Raw genomic sequence first — 16,689 nt, forward strand, 5'->3', positions numbered from 1 at the left:
CAATCAATCAACAACATAATCAATCAATCGCCTAGATTTCTCTATGCCGGAGAAAACGGCTCTACTGTACAACAACCAACACTATTACTTTTATCATTATTCGCGTGTTAATGTTTGTGTATTTGTTTGTTGGATCGTGTAATTGAGAATGAATGGAAATAAATAACATGTTTTTCTTTAATTTAACCAGACCGATCCTGGTTTGGAATCTTTAAAAAGTTGAGTTAATTTATGCAACCCAACCTTAACTCGTACTCGACTTGTTTACAAACCAAATTAATTTCATGTCACAAGTTACTTAAAAGAGTCTTAAATTAGATCCTTTGTAATATTTGTTAATTTATGATGTGAAATATAATTTAACTTTAACTTAACACTCCATTTAAGCTTTTAGTTTAACTATTTTCATATAATAAATTATCTTTTTTGGCAATTTTCGGAGATGCATATATTTAAGTTGGACAATATATTTTTATGCAAACAGTGAGAACTTCTCATCTTACTATAACTACCATGCTATGTAATGTGAACGTACGTCATGACGGATCTGAGAGAAAAGCTGAGGGGTGGTGTTTGATAAAAAAAATTTGTATAGAGGTAGCCGATACATAAAACGAAGAAGAAAAAAATTACACTAAGTACTTCACCAATAAAATTGAGGCCAGCTCTCAAACCATACTAAACGTCTAACCCTGCCCCCCTATGAACATGACAAGTAACATAACTTTTGGTTTATTTATGACATCATTACAAAGTTTATTATTTCTCTTAGCCCGGAAAATTGAGGCTAGCTCTCAACCCATACTAACCCCCCCCCCCCAAATGAACGTGACAAGTAACATAACTTTTGGTTTATTTATGATATCATTACAAAGTTTTTTACTTAAGATTATTTGAAGATCTTTTACATTTCAATTTTTTATTTGATTATCAGATACTATTTTGATAATGCATTTTTTTATAATTATACTTTATGTTTAAAAAAAATAACTTCATTGTATATGAACAATAACAAAATAAGTCATTGCTAAATCAGGTTTTCTTTAACAACGGAAAACTCGTGTATTACTAATTGTACTCATAAATCTACATTGACGTCTATAACGAGATTCAACCTTCAACCATATGGGAAGGGACATCACTTTGTACCAATTGATACTAGTTTAGAAACTATTTGGCTGATGAGTGAAGTGAATTCCATAAATGCTTGATAAATAATATCATAGCATCCACAACAGTATATTTTTTGAGGTTGTTATCTGATAGTTTTCTATGTTATTAGTTTTTGTGTATTGTGGGAGCCGTTTTTAGTGTTTATTTTTTCAAAGATGTTATCGGATAAAACCTAGAAAAAAGGGTGATGCGTGTTTGTGGTGGATGTTTTTAAGACTCATCGCTATGGGGCGGGGTGGGCTGAGGTGGCAAGGGGCGATGGGCGGGGAACACCGCCGTGGGGCGAGGTTGTTCCTTGGGCGCCGTGGATTCCATCGTTCAAACGGCCGGCGCGGTTGAACAATATTGGTGGACCCCCTCCCTTCAAATTAGGTGGAGTCCAACAATACCTTCCCCTCCGACACGTGCGCCACCAATAAACACCGCCGGAGCCACCGTGTCTCCGCCGTCCAGCTGTGATTCCGAGAGTGCACCGATCTCAATCTTCTTTTAACTCAATAACAGTAGGGTGGACACCCTAGAGACGAGAAGTGGTGGTTGGGGTTAGTGAGAGATGAAAGTCGGATTGGAGGTGGGTGCTGTGCATAGTGAGCCAGGTTGAGTTAAGAGTGGTTGAGGTTGGTGTGTGGTTGAGGTTGAGGTTGAGGTGAAGTGATGGGTTGAGTTAAGAGTTTATATAAATTTATAAAAAAAAAAGTTAAAAAAGTTAAGGGGCTTCGAAACCCTCTCACCATAGATGGGCAACTTTGGGGTGGGGCTTAAGGGGCTTCGAAGCCCTCTCACCGTAAAGGGGCAACTTTGGGGTGGAGCTTTGAAGCCCCCAGTGTACATGTGACGCTGAGGTGGCACTGGGAAGGGGCTTCGAAGCCCCTCACCATAGCGAATAGTCTAAAAGAGTGAAGCTTTTATTATTTGGCAACTTACTATGTATGCTTTTTTGGTGTTTTCAGAATTCCTTGTTGTAAATGCCATCATGTTTAGACGGTAAGACAATTTCAAGAATGTCTTTTTTAGAGCATTCATAATGTCACATCATATTCACCAATGTGAGTGTGGTTTTTATAATGTAGACTATAGATTGGTTATTGGTGTTGTAAATTGATGAGAGAGAAAATGTTTGGATTTTTCTATATATTTAAAAAGTTTCTATAGCATCTTATTAAACTTTTTAATATTTTTTAAAGTGATTGTGAGTGGAGAGGAGAGAAATGATAATGATAAGGTATAAAAAAATATTATTTAATGAAAAAAAGAGAAAATGTTTAGTGATTTTTAGTATAATTATAGGTTTGAAGATTAAAGAATGAATGCGAATGCTCTAAGTAATTACTAAATTAAGGGTTTGGATCAAATACAAATGAAATTAACGTGTTAAACGTGAGAATCAAGTACTATAATTATATATACAAGTAAAATAATTATGTAATTACTCTATGATAATTACTCTATGATGTAATCACATAATTATTCTACTTGTATATATAATTACTTTACTTGATTCTCACGTTTAACACGTTAATTTCATTTGTACGTTAATCTCCCCTGCTAGTTAAATTACATATGTTCTTAATGATTAATATAATTAGTAGTTGTAAGAAACTAATTAATGGTTGTAACAAACTAATTAATAGTTGTAACAAACTAACTTAGATTCTATTTTTTTGTATAACGCCGACATTTTTTGTATTTAAACTATCGCACTCCTCAAATTTGGAGAGTTTCGTTGCCCCCATTTTGGTCAAATTATGTTGTCTTATTTGAGCTCACGCTGGGTTTTAGAGATTCTAATTAATAATTTTCATTATTTTTATAATTTTTTTTCTTACCTCATGATATATATATTATGTAAATCAAATACTTGATAATGCAAGATTAACTTCCAGTTTAGTAATAAAAGATTTTACATAATTATCAAAGTGGTTTTAATGATAAATCTAATATAGATTTGTATACGAGATATGGTTATGATTAATTGATGAATATGCATTGTATGTTCTGCCCAAATTTTGCTTAGGGAAATAAATCAAGATAACAAATTTTGAAAAACGAATAGATTATTCAAGTTAGTATAGACAAATGTAAATGCATAATTTAAAGAAATACTCACCTTTATGAATGCGATGAATTCTTTGTAAGTGTGTTAAATTATCTTCAAAACACGCAACAAAAAATTTGATTGTTTAATGATAACTTGGTATCACGATTCCCTGAGGAACAAAGTTAGAACTCTGAATGATGATGATGGTTATTTATAACAGAATGACATGCATAATAGCGTGACTTTGGTGAAACAGTTAAAGCTAATTAATCGATGACATTAAATTAACATCTACCAGAAAGATGCCACGTTTCAAACTTAAAATACGCACCTCTGCCACGTTGATGTCGTATGAGAGAAGTGGAGTGTAATTTAAAAAAAAAACACTAATGTTTTCTACCGGTATACAGTGATGGCAATATGCTCATAAGAGTGTTATTAGAATGATAATGACAACCTATAATAGAAAATCCAATCTATAATGAGATAAATTTATGTGATACCCCATATTTTCATGTTTTGAAAGTTGATTATTTTTCATAAGTTGGTTAATATAATACATTATGTTGGCGTACTGTTTTTATAAAGGAAAATATATAATCGGTGTTATACTATAAATCTATAAGGATGATGGGTGTGACCTCGACAAGGAACAAAAACAATGAACAGGATGGGTGATCTGGAGGTGTTTTGTGGTGTTTGTCAGCATCAACCATTCTTATATATTGTGGGTGTAGTTTTTAGCATGCATTCTTAGCGGAGATTTTTCACAAGAACTATCAAAAACGTTTCTTTTTTGCAGGTGGTGGGGCCAGATTGATGGTGGTGGGGGTTCTTGAATTAAAAAATGTAAGGCTATATGGTATGAATGTCTTTTTGCTTCTCACTTCAAACTGTCACATCAGCACTACATCATACTTCACTTAACTTCACTTCCTTACAAAATATCAAGGAAATGGTTATCAATTCACCAATTTACCTCTTCTTTCTCTTTTTAAATATAATAATAATATTTATATAACTAAAATTAAATTAAAATTTAACATAAATAAACTAATACCACATCAAATATTACTAGTTAATCAAGTAAAAGCATTGATTTACACTAATAAGTATATATGTTAATGTAAAAAAAAATAAAAGAAAATAAACAAACAAATTTCAACACACATTTGTGATTTGACTATTCAGATGGGTCCTCTCTCTAAATTTTAAAAAGGAAAAACAAAATAAAAAAAAATCAACCCATATATCGTCTTCTTCACACCACCATACGCGTTCCTCTATGAAACATGCATGATCCAAAATTCCAAATCTGAAACATCCAAAAAAACTCAAAACATTTAACAAATAACCATCATACTTGTTCATCTTTATATATTTATCTCTCTATCATCTCTCAGATTTGAGCGGCATTTTTGTAGTGGAAAATTTACAGAAGATATTGCCTTTGGGCGACCCTGACATGCCTGGGGCAGTGTTTGCCGCCGGCACCGCCCGCCAGGTCATCATTTCAGCGGCAAATCGTGATCCACACCTGATAGTCTAAAAAGTGGTGATGATGTGACAATATATTTGGGTGTTTTTTGGATTCCTTATTCGGTGGGTTTAGAAAATGTTGTATTTTTTATGATGTGGCAGCTGACTAGGGGTATTTTTTGATGTTTTTCAGAGTCCTTATTTGTGGATGCTTTAAAACGGTAGAGAAAGGTGGTGGTAAATCGGGAGGGTGACGTCAATATGGAAAAGAAGCACAAAACATAAACCAGGTAAAGGGATGACCTGACAGTGTGAGAGTTGGAGCAACATGAACATCGTCTCGCCCTCGGTGCCGTAAAGAGATGGTCATTCCTTAACTTGTTCGTGTTTACTACCCCACCCTAAAGAGATGGTTTGTTTTTTAGTCAAACTTGGTGTGTGATTCAAGATTTACAAATCAAGGTTTTGAATTGAACTTCAAAGTTTAAATCAATGCTTTCATAACCAAACTGATTAGAGGCTGGATTGATCTAACCGCCTTACTTGCTCATAGGTTGGACCGATCTAACCCGTTTTAAAAAATTGTTTGGCGTCATAAAAAAATATTTATATGAAAAGTACATTTATATAACAAATATCCTATAAAATATAACAATACAAATTTTTTTTTGGAACTCCAATATTTTAAAAGTGTGATATTAATTAGAGAAAATGTAGAGTTCAAAATAATAATAATATATCACTAAATGATATTATGGAAGAGAAAAACAATTAAAATCCAATTTCGCATCAATCGTTAGTTGGTTGGGTCAAATAAAAACGATTCGAATGCGCATAATCGAACAATTATGGTTTCTAGTTCAATCAAAGATTTCTTAATGTGTGATTGTAGATCGACAGTTTTATGTGGCTAAAGCAAACAAGCCATATATCCAATCTCCATTCTCCATTATGTGTTTTATTAATCGTGCTAAGTTTAAGATACTATCAAACAATAAAGAACCGTCATGATGAATTCAATCAGGTTTCTTAAATTTTGACACAACAAATGAAATAATAGTGAAATCTAAGTATAATTATGAGTGTAAAAAGTAATAATTTATTATGTTTATGAAGGAAAAAACTCAATGGTTTTATTTGTTTAGGCCCCAAAGAGGTCGGGCTCCCGTCTTAAAGAACAAATATTTCAGTTTGGTCTGATCAGGATCAGGGTTTGAATATAAAACCGAAATACGAATTAACTAAAATGGCGAAGCAAGTGAGAAATCGAACTAAACCACCACTAAAACAAACATTTATTTTTTGGTATTTATATGAAACCTTTTGTTACATTTATAACTCCATTTCTTCCATATAAATTGTTTCTTGTTTTTTGAATTGACCTAAAACTCAACTGGGTTTATAAACCGAAATATGTTTGAACATGCGACGTTAACCAATCCTTAACCAAACCATCTCTCCCAATAGCCAACTCATGCTCAACCCATGTTCACCCCTACAAACCACGACCAAACCGTATGTTCGATCATGGTATGTAACAGATGAGCGGTGATGATTAAACGTTCTCTCACTTTCCAGATTGACAATATAGTACTATTAAATACCATAACCTTTAACATAACTATATCTAGTTGTCCATATTGACAATAGAGTACTATTAAATGCCATAACCTTTAACATAACTAAATGTAACTACATAGAAACAGTTGTATCATTCATGGATCTTGAAACATAACATAACTTACCATGTAACAACATAACTTTGCTAAAACTTAAAACTCCACTTAATGATACATAACAGAAAACTCTCTAAAAATGAGTGAAAACACATCTCCCAATGTGATCAACCCTAATGCGACTAACAACTCTAATCTAGTTGTATAACGGGTAAGCTCATAACTCGATCATGAGGCCGCCTCACGTGGAGAAGGGTTTTTGTGTATTGAGTTTGTTCAAAATCGTAGGTTTTGGTGGGGGTTTTTGGGCGGATCTATATAGAAGGGTGGGGGTGCACGGGACCCCGAGTTTTGAAATTATAGTGTAACTTTCTCTATATATAAAATCTGGAGTGCACCACCTAATCAAACTATATATTAAAGTGGTGATGTGGCTAAGACATTGGTTGTTAATCTTGTTAAAGATAAAGATGATGTTGATTTCTCGTGTTCGAATCTTGGTCCATACCGTTTTTTTTTGTCGTTTTATTTATTGTTTAACATGGTCTATTTAAGAGAACACAATTCCTCTTGATGGTGCATACCGGTTTTTTATTTTTATTTATTTTTTAACATGGTCTATTCAAGAGAACACGATTCCTCTTGAAATATATATTAGCAGATTACAAGACAGTTTCATGTGAAGAAGAAGACGAAAAACACTCTATGTAATTTCAAAGGTGAAGAATCTTGTCTTGTATGTAAATTATAGCACCATTTTTAGTGTTTGTTGTTTTGAAATGGGTTTAATTATATTATTGTTAATTTGTTTTTATTAAAGCATTACAAATTAGAACATTATAGATTAGTAAATTGCATCACTCATATTTGTTATCTACTAATTGAAATTTAGAACATTGTTAACTTGTTTTTCATTAGAACAATTATAATTAGCACATTATATATTAGTTATACTGTCATGATAATTGATATTTGCTACTTGAATTTGATTTATGTTATGTGTTTTTCTTAATTCTTATGACTATGAGTTTTTATATTATTTTATCGTATTTTTATTATGTGATGAACCTTACTTGAATTGAACCATCAAATTAATCCGAACTGTTGAACCGACCTGATTTTTTTTTCTTATATTAGACTCAATGAAATTTGAGAGTCTAAAAATAGCGCGCCCCCTCCCCCCCTAGAAAAAAAATCCTAGATCCAGCATTTTTGTGTATTAAATTTGTTTCAACTCCTCAGAATAAATGAGTTGAGTTGGCTTGTCTCAACTCATTTACAACTCTAACAATCACCATTACCGTTGCATGCATCGACGCCTCAACCATAGTTGAATCTTGAGGCCTTCGTCACCAATCTTGTCACCACTATATGTTCATCTCAGCCATTGTGGCGGCTGCAACCATTGCCACTGGTACTACACACCATAAAAACATTTAGTGAGTGACCTATTTTGATTCCTTTTTTCCAATAGCGACTAATTTAAACATGACTCCATTTTTGGTAGAAACCGAATTGATAATTTATATTTTTGAAAAATTATTCATTTTAACCCTAACTTATTTTTTAAAAAGCCATATTAATCCAAATTCATTTTGACTCATCACACAAACTCGTCCAGTTTACCAGAATTAATAACTAAACTTTATACAACCCGAATTGATAATTTATACTACCTTTTTTCAAACAAGTAGCTTTTACTAAAAGAAAATGGATTCTAGGTGTTTGACAAGTGTTAATGGTATTCATGTGACAATCGTCAATTTCAGGTTAACTCCGTTAACTCAACTCCGTCAATTCAAACTTAAGATCACTAAATCTATAACGCACACTTCATTACATTTAAACTAGGGTTTAAATGACGCTTAACACTTACTACATGTGTAGTTTTTCGGGATTTGCACCGAAACGCAAGCGAGTTGACGCAAACGATTGATAAATAAACGAAAAACGTCAAAACAGTAATTATGTGATAATTATGTGTTAGACTTATGTGTTATGTGATAACATGGTTATAAACGTTAACTCAAGATGAAAACAAGTTAGTTAGGCTAGAAAAGTAATACTTAGAAGTGGAGGGACTTGAGTGTAACTTGTGTGTTTATAAATAGATCCTTAACCTTAACCCTAACTATTATTCTTCTTTCCCACAAAGTTCCGATCGCAAACCCTCCCTACCCTCTCCTTGGCTGCCGTCCACTTTGCACACACACACATCAAGAAATCAAGCTTGTGATTGAAGAACTAGGTGCTAGGAAGGTATAATTGATCATCCTTTACATTCTTGTTGCTTGATTTTGATGTTTAATGGGTTAATTGAAAACCCTAGATGAGCCGATTTCATGTATGTATGAAGTTAACATGAGTGTTGTTGATTGATGATGATTTGATAGCTAGATTGAATCTTGTTGCATGTTGATTGTTGTGTCTTTGATTTGAGTTCAAACACAAACCCTAATCAAGTATGTAATATGTAATTGATGTGCATGGATGGTGTTTATGGAGTCTAGAGGGTCATATGAATGCATGATAGTTCATAGGTTGTTAATATATTGAGTTTGGATGCAAACAGTTTCTGGACAGAATGTGTATATGATGTTTAAGTGACTGTAACGAAGTGTAAACGTGAAAATTGGTTGAGATTATTGGTACTGCAGTAAACTAGGTTGAGTCTAGTTTCTATAAAGTATAAATTTGTAATTTTTGGACAAGTAGAAGTTAACGTTTATGATTTTACAAAAACGTTATGCAAAGCTGAGCTGTTAGACCTGCTGTTAGGTTATGTTGTAAATGTTATATCTCATGAACTACGAGACCAATTGGGTTGGTTCCACTTCTGGAAGTTGACTCATTGAGATAGGAACCAAACCCAAGTGGTCTTGTATTTATTGGATTTTTCGTTTAACGGGAATTGCAAATAACATTCTGTTGTGCATGAATCTGACTGTTATGAGTTTGCTGTAATGATTTGATGATTGTGAGAAAACTATGAGGAATAAAAATGTAATAAAATATGTTCTGGAAACCTAAGACATATGTGCTTCTGTGATGATTTTTGGTAAATTAATTGAGATGCTATGATCGGTGAAATAGTACAATCTTTCTAGTAGGATTTCTGTCTCGGTGAAACTAGCTGCTGAGTTTTGTGAAAATGCATGAAATATGATACTTGCTAATTTATTATCGTGTTATGACCAAATTGCCCTTGAGGGGAATGATTGCAAGATAATTATCGTGTTTTGACTAAAATGCCCTTACGGGGAATAACTGCTAATTGATTGTCATAATTTGACCAAAATGCCCTTATGGGGAATAATGGCTAGTTAATTGTTATTTGTTGACCAAAATGCCCTTACGGGGAAAAATTGCTAGTAATGTACGTTATGAATACATGACACGTATATGATTGCTTACACATGTGATGTGTCACAAAAACACTTGTTAAAGTCACACACAAACGAAACACGAAACATGTTATGTGCATAGGTATTACGTGCCGGGTCTAGAGACTCGATAATATTCCGACACTTAGAAAAATCTCTTTGTTGTCTTAGAACGTTAGAGAGAGTTTTTCGGTGACGCGCATCTTGGTGATTTATTTTGGGAAATTCTTCGCAAACAGTGAGTTTCACTTTCCCCTCTTTAAACTGTTTTCAAACGCTTTTCACTTGGGGGAGATAACATACTCCACAACGCATTTAAGATTTTGTTATAAATTATATATCACTTGTAAAGGCTAAGTGGCAAACGAAATATTTGAAGTCCTACACATCGAACCGGTTAATATTTAGAATAGCGAGTCACTGTTGAGTAGTACTACTGGGTTTGACAAACCCCACCCAACGCTAAACTCGACTGGAGGTCGAGCGGGTGTAATTTTGGCTAACACGTACCATGGTCCGGAGGACCTGGTGACAAGGCACTTACTAAACGAGTCAGCTTCGGTGTCGAACACTTAGTAATACTTGTTGTATAGACTAGCTACCTATCGATATATAATTTGACATAACACTATCTGGTAACGCAAAACGCCGTAACGTGGTTACGCAAAACGCTTAACGCAAAACGCCGTAACGTGGTTACGCAAAACGCTTAACGTAAAACGCTGAACGCAAACGCTACACGATTTATTTTATATAACTTGTGAACTCACCAACCTTGTGTTGACACTTTTAGTATGTTATTCTCAGGTAGCCGAGGCGGGCGCGCGGTTTAGGAACATGCATTGATTGAAAACGCTTTTGTCCTGCAAACTTATTTTTAACGATTATCTTTGGTTTTAAGTCGTCCTGCGTGACGCAACTTTTGATTAAAGGTTTTTACGCTTCCGCATTTAATTACTCGTAAACGTTTTCATGGTTTTGAAACTTTATTTTATGGTTTGATTATAACTGATGATTCCGATCCTGCCAGTTCACACCCTCTGACGGTAAAACTCCGTTAGTGGATTTTGAGGGTGTGACAGATTGGTATCAAAGCCATTGGTTATAGCGAACTAGAAGCTGCATGCATACTAGACTATAACCGCGACGACCCATTAGTTATAATGATACGCACTGCATAGGTTTGTGTAGTCTTGTAATCTTATCTCTTTACCTCTTTCACTCATACGCGCGCGCATACACGGCTTACCTGTAGGAATGTCGACGCCACCCTCATCATCATCCGATTCGATGACGCATGCTCACAGGAAGGAAACGCAGTTACCTACCGCCTCGCCACCCCGAGTAGTCCCGGAACTCGAAGCTCCCGCACCGAAGAGGTACCGCCTATCCGGAGGCATTTACGAAAACGACGTTAGCTGGGATTGGTACTCTAACATGATCAGACGTATGGTCTATCGCGAACAAGTTCCCCCGTTGCCTCACCCGAACCACCCTGCTTATCCCAACACCCTACCACCCATAGCCGAACCTGTAGAGAGAGTTCTCGCAGCTGTTGTTTCATGCTTGGAGCGTGACGTGGGTTACATGCGCTATACAAGAGCCAACGTTTCCGGACTGTTGAAGGACGGAACCGAGACTAAGGAGGAGATTGCCCGCATGGCAGCGGCAATGAAGGAAATGCGAGAGGCTAGTGATCAGCAAATGAAGGTTATGATGAAGATGCAAGCCGAGATGATAGACTTGCAAGAGCAACTCCAAGAAGCAAGGACCCGAACTGAGATAGCTCTAGAGCGTTGCGATGTCTTACGAATGCAACTTGCTCAGAACGCAGCCGAACCTGAGGCAGAGCCTGAGGCCGAACTCGAAGGAGATCCCGAAGAGGAGCCTGAGGAGGATCCCGAGGAGGAACCCGAAGAGGAACCGGAGGAAGGACCGGCTGAGCCAGAGGCACACTCGGACGTGTCCTCAGGCGACGACATTTCGGGATGATAATACCTAGATGGCTGGAAGAAACGCTGGACGTGGACGTGGTAACATCAGCTTGACTGCAGCTGAACTCCAAACTCTACTGAACGACCATGTAGCGGCCGCTTTAGCCCCACACGTTCAGAATCAAGCTGGAGGTCCGAGTAGAACGTGTACCTTCAAGAACTACCTTGACTGCAAGCCCAGTACGTTTAAGGGCACTGAGGGAGCTATAGGCTTCCTGCGTTGGGCTGAGAAGGCCGAGTCGGCATTTGAAATGTGCAATTGTCCCCCTGCCAGTAGGGTCAAATTCGCTGCTGGAACACTTGAGGATTCCGCCCTCACTTGGTGGAATTCGAACGTCCAGATCCTTGGATTGGAACTGGCTAATGCGATGAACTGGGAGGAGTTCAAAAACATGATGCAAGAGGAGTATTGTCCGAGAGAAGAGATTTCAAAATTAGAGTCAGAATTTTGGTCGCTGAAGATGGTGGGTTCGGAAATCGAAGCCTACACTACCCGTTCGCACGAGTTGGCTGTGATGTGTCCGCGGATGGTGGATCCGCCGAGCAAGAGGATAGAAATGTACATTGATGGATTAGCACCGCAGATTCAGGGCATGGTGACGTCTTCCAGACCAGCCACGATCCAACAAGCGATCCGTTTAGCTCACAAACTGACGGATCAGGCTGTGACCCAAGGTGCGTTACCACCTAGGGGTTCGACCGTTAAAGCCCGTGACAACCAGAGTAACGACAATAACAGCAACAGCAACCCGAACAGCGGGAAGAGGAAGTTTGACAACACCAGATCTTCATCCTCGAACCTCCCACCGCAACAACACTACCGTAAGCCCGAATTCACTCGGAGCTTTAACACTCAGAATCATAACAACAACAACAACGGTAGCGGGCAGGTTTCGAGCGGATATGCTGGGAAATATCCAAAGTGCAACAGGTGCAACTATCATCATGTTGGCCAGTGTGACCGTGTCAAGTGTCAGAGATGCGGAAAGATGGGTCACCAAGCGAAAGAATGTAGAAGAGACCTTGCAGCAAAGGGTGCTCCTAAGCCACCTATGACGACGAAGGGATGTTTTGAATGTGGGCAGGAAGGTCATTTCAGAAAAGATTGCCCCAAGCTGAAACAGAATGACAACAATGGGGGTAATGGAAGTGGCAGTAATGGTGGAAGAAATGGCAAGGGAAGAGCGTTTGTAATTGGGTCGGGTCAAGCCCGCAATGATCCGCACGTGGTGACTGGTAAGTTCCTTGTAAACGATTGTTTTGCTTCTGTATTGTTTGACACTGGAGCTGATAGGAGTTTTGTGTCGAAAGCCTTTAGTCAACTCTTAGACGTAACTCCAATTCCGTTAGATGCTAAGTTTCCTGTTGAATTAGCTGACGGTAAGACTATAGTAACGACTCATGTACTTGCGGGATGTAAGTTAAAACTGTCAGGTCATGTCTTTGATATCGACCTTATTCCTTTTACGCTTAGTAGTTTCGATGTCGTTGTCGGCATGGACTGGTTATCCGAGAACCGAGCGGTGATTATATGCCACGATAAGATAGTCCATATTACCACCCCTTCCGGCGAGATCATTTCGGTCCGAGGCGAGAGAAGCGGCATGACCACCAGCGTCATTACCCTTATGAAGGCGCAGAAGTATCTACGAAAGGGTCATCCGGCAATTTTGGCGCAGATTGTTGAGAAAACCGCGGAGGAGAAACGAATTGAAGATATACCTGTTGTGCGAGACTTCCCGGAAGTTTTCCCGGAGGATTTGCCCGGACTCCCTCCTATTCGTCAAGTCGAATTCCAAATCGAGTTGACACCCGGTGCAGCACCCATAGCACGAGCCCCGTATCGGCTTGCACCGGCTGAACTTCAGGAGTTGTCCACTCAGTTGCAAGATTTGTTGGATAAGGGTTTTATCCGACCTAGCTCATCGCCGTGGGGAGCCCCTGTCTTGTTTGTCCGAAAGAAAGACGGGACTTTCCGAATGTGCATCGACTACCGGGAATTGAACAAGGTGACGGTCAAGAACCGTTATCCTTTACCCCGAATTGATGATTTGTTTGACCAGCTTCAAGGATCGAGTTACTACTGATCGATCTGCGATCTGGTTACCACCAGCTGAGAGTGCGCGAGGAAGATATTTCAAAGACGGCTTTCAGAACACGGTATGGTCACTACGAGTTTTCGGTTATGCCTTTTGGCCTAACCAACGCACCAGCCGTATTTATGGATCTCATGAATCGATTATGCAAGGCGTACCTCGACAAGTTTGTGATTGTTTTCATCGATGATATTCTCGTCTACTCCAAGAACGAGACTGACCACGAAGAGCACTTAAGGGTAATTCTGGAACTATTGAAGAAGGAACAACTGTATGCTAAACTCTCGAAATGTGAATTTTGGCTTCGCGAGGTTCACTTTTTAGGACATGTGATCAACGAGAATGGTATCCATGTCGATCCCAGTAAGGTAGAGGCCATCAAAAACTGGGAAGCACCTAAGACTCCGACTGAGGTGCGACAATTCCTAGGACTGGCCGGCTACTACCGGCGTTTCATCGAGGGATTTTCAAAGATTGCTCAACCCCTCACCGCTTTGACTCACAAGGGCACTAAGTACAATTGGGGTGACGCGCAAGAATCCGCTTTTCAACTGTTGCTCAACCCCTCACCGCTTTGACTCACAAGGGCACTAAGTACAATTGGGGTGACGCGCAAGAATCCGCTTTTCAACTGTTGAAAACCAAGCTTTGTAGCGCCCCTATTCTAGCCCTCCCCGAGGGAACGAAAAATTTTGAGGTACACTGTGACGCATCTATACAAGGTCTCGGTTGTGTGCTGATGCAACTCGAGAAAGTTATAGCTTACGCCTCTCGACAACTACGGGTTCACGAGAAGAACTACACGACCCACGATTTGGAATTCAGAGCTGTGGTGTTTGCCCTTAAGATATGGAGGCATTACTTGTACGGTACCAAGTTTACCATTTACACCGACCACAAGAGTCTCCAACATATCTACGATCAGAAGGAGCTGAACATGCGACAGCGTCGTTGGGTCGAGCTGCTCAAAGATTATGATTGTGCCATCAAGTACCACCCTGGCAAGGCCAATGTGGTGGCCGACGCCCTCAGCAGAAAAGAAACAGATAAACCCAGACGGGTGAGAGCATTGCAACTCACGATTCATGCCAGCTTACCCGATCAGATTCGCGATGCGCAACTTGAAGCTTTGAAAGATGATAATCTTCATCGGAACTCATGCGGGGCATGAACAAACAACTTGAAACCAGATCTGACGGGGTTCGATATTTTGAGAACCGGATTTGGGTTCCACGATACGGAGAGTTGAGAACTCTAGTGATGGACGAAGCTCACAAGTCCCGATATTCTATCCACCCTGGCTCAGATAAAATGTATCATGATTTAAAGGCACTTTACTGGTGGCCGAACATGAAAGCCGACATTGCCACCTACGTGAGCAAATGCTTGACTTGTGCCAGAGTCAAGATAGAATACCAGAAACCATCTGGTCTACTGCAACAACCGGAACTCCCAATGTGGAAATGGGAACACATCTCAATGGATTTTATTACGGGTTTACCTAAGACACCGACGGGATGCGATACCATCTGGGTGATCGTTGACCGGTTGACTAAATCGGCACACTTCCTAGCGATTAAAGAAACGGACAAAATGGAAAGACTGACTCGTGTTTACATGAAGGAAGTAGTGTCGAGACACGGAGTGCCTGTCTCGATCATTTCCGATCGAGATTCTCGTTTCACTTCGCACTTTTGGAAGTCGCTGCAAAGCGCACTAGGCACCCGTCTCGATATGAGTACAGCATACCATCCTCAGACGGATGGGCAAAGTGAACGGACTATTCGGACCCTGGAGGATATGTTGCGTGCATGCGTTTTGGATTTCGGAAAAAGTTGGGAACCCCACTTACCCTTGGTAGAGTTTTCGTACAATAACAGCTACCACGCAAGTATTAAGGCAGCGCCGTTTGAAGCGCTGTACGGACGGAAGTGTCGATCACCACTCTGCTGGGCAGAGGTGGGTGACAGCCAAATCACTGGTCCAGAACTGGTACTCGAAACTTCGGAAAAGATTGTTCAAATCCGAAATCGCATGGCAGCAGCACGAGACCGCCAAAAGAGTTACGCAGACAAGCGCCGAAAACCTCTCGAATTTCAAGTGAACGATCGGGTGTTACTCAAAGTCTCACCTTGGAAAGGTGTGGTTCGCTTTGGGAAGCGAAACAAACTCAACCCACGGTATGTTGGTCCGTACCGGATAACTGAGCGCATTGGTCCGGTGGCGTACCGACTGGACCTACCAACAGAACTCAGTGGAGTACACAATGTATTCCACGTGTCAAATTTGAAGAAATGCCTGTCTGATGAAACCCAAGTAGTCCCTTTGGATGAACTGCAAGTTGATGAACAGTTACGTTTCATTGAGGAACCAGTCGAGGTTTTGGATTGGGAAACCAAAACGCTCAAGCACAGCAAAATTCCAATCGTTAAGGTTCGATGGAACTCGAGACGTGGACCGGAGTTCATGTGGGAACGCGAGGATCAAATGATGAAAAAGTATCCTCTCCTTTTTGAAGGGCTAACCAAACACAGAAAACCGCGAAACTCGGCAAACCGTCAGACATCACCGGAGGTATGAATTAAATTTCGGGACGAAATTTCTTTCTACTAGGGGATGATATGACAGACTGAAATTTTTTTTTTTACTTTTTCAGACTCTTATCACGACTTCACTCAAATTTTCGGGACGAAAATTCTTTAACATGGGAATGATGTGACAATCGTCAATTTCAGGTTAACTCCGTTAACTCAACTCCGTCAATTCAAACTTAAGATCACTAAATCTATAACGCACACTTCATTACATTTAAACTAGGGTTTAAATGACGCTTAACACTTACTACATGTG

The sequence above is a fragment of the Bidens hawaiensis genome, unplaced genomic scaffold, assembly GCF_021521415.1.
Source record: "Bidens hawaiensis isolate Kalapana, Puna unplaced genomic scaffold, B.hawaiensis_p1.1 tig00035151_1, whole genome shotgun sequence".
Lineage (NCBI taxonomy): Eukaryota > Viridiplantae > Streptophyta > Magnoliopsida > Asterales > Asteraceae > Bidens > Bidens hawaiensis.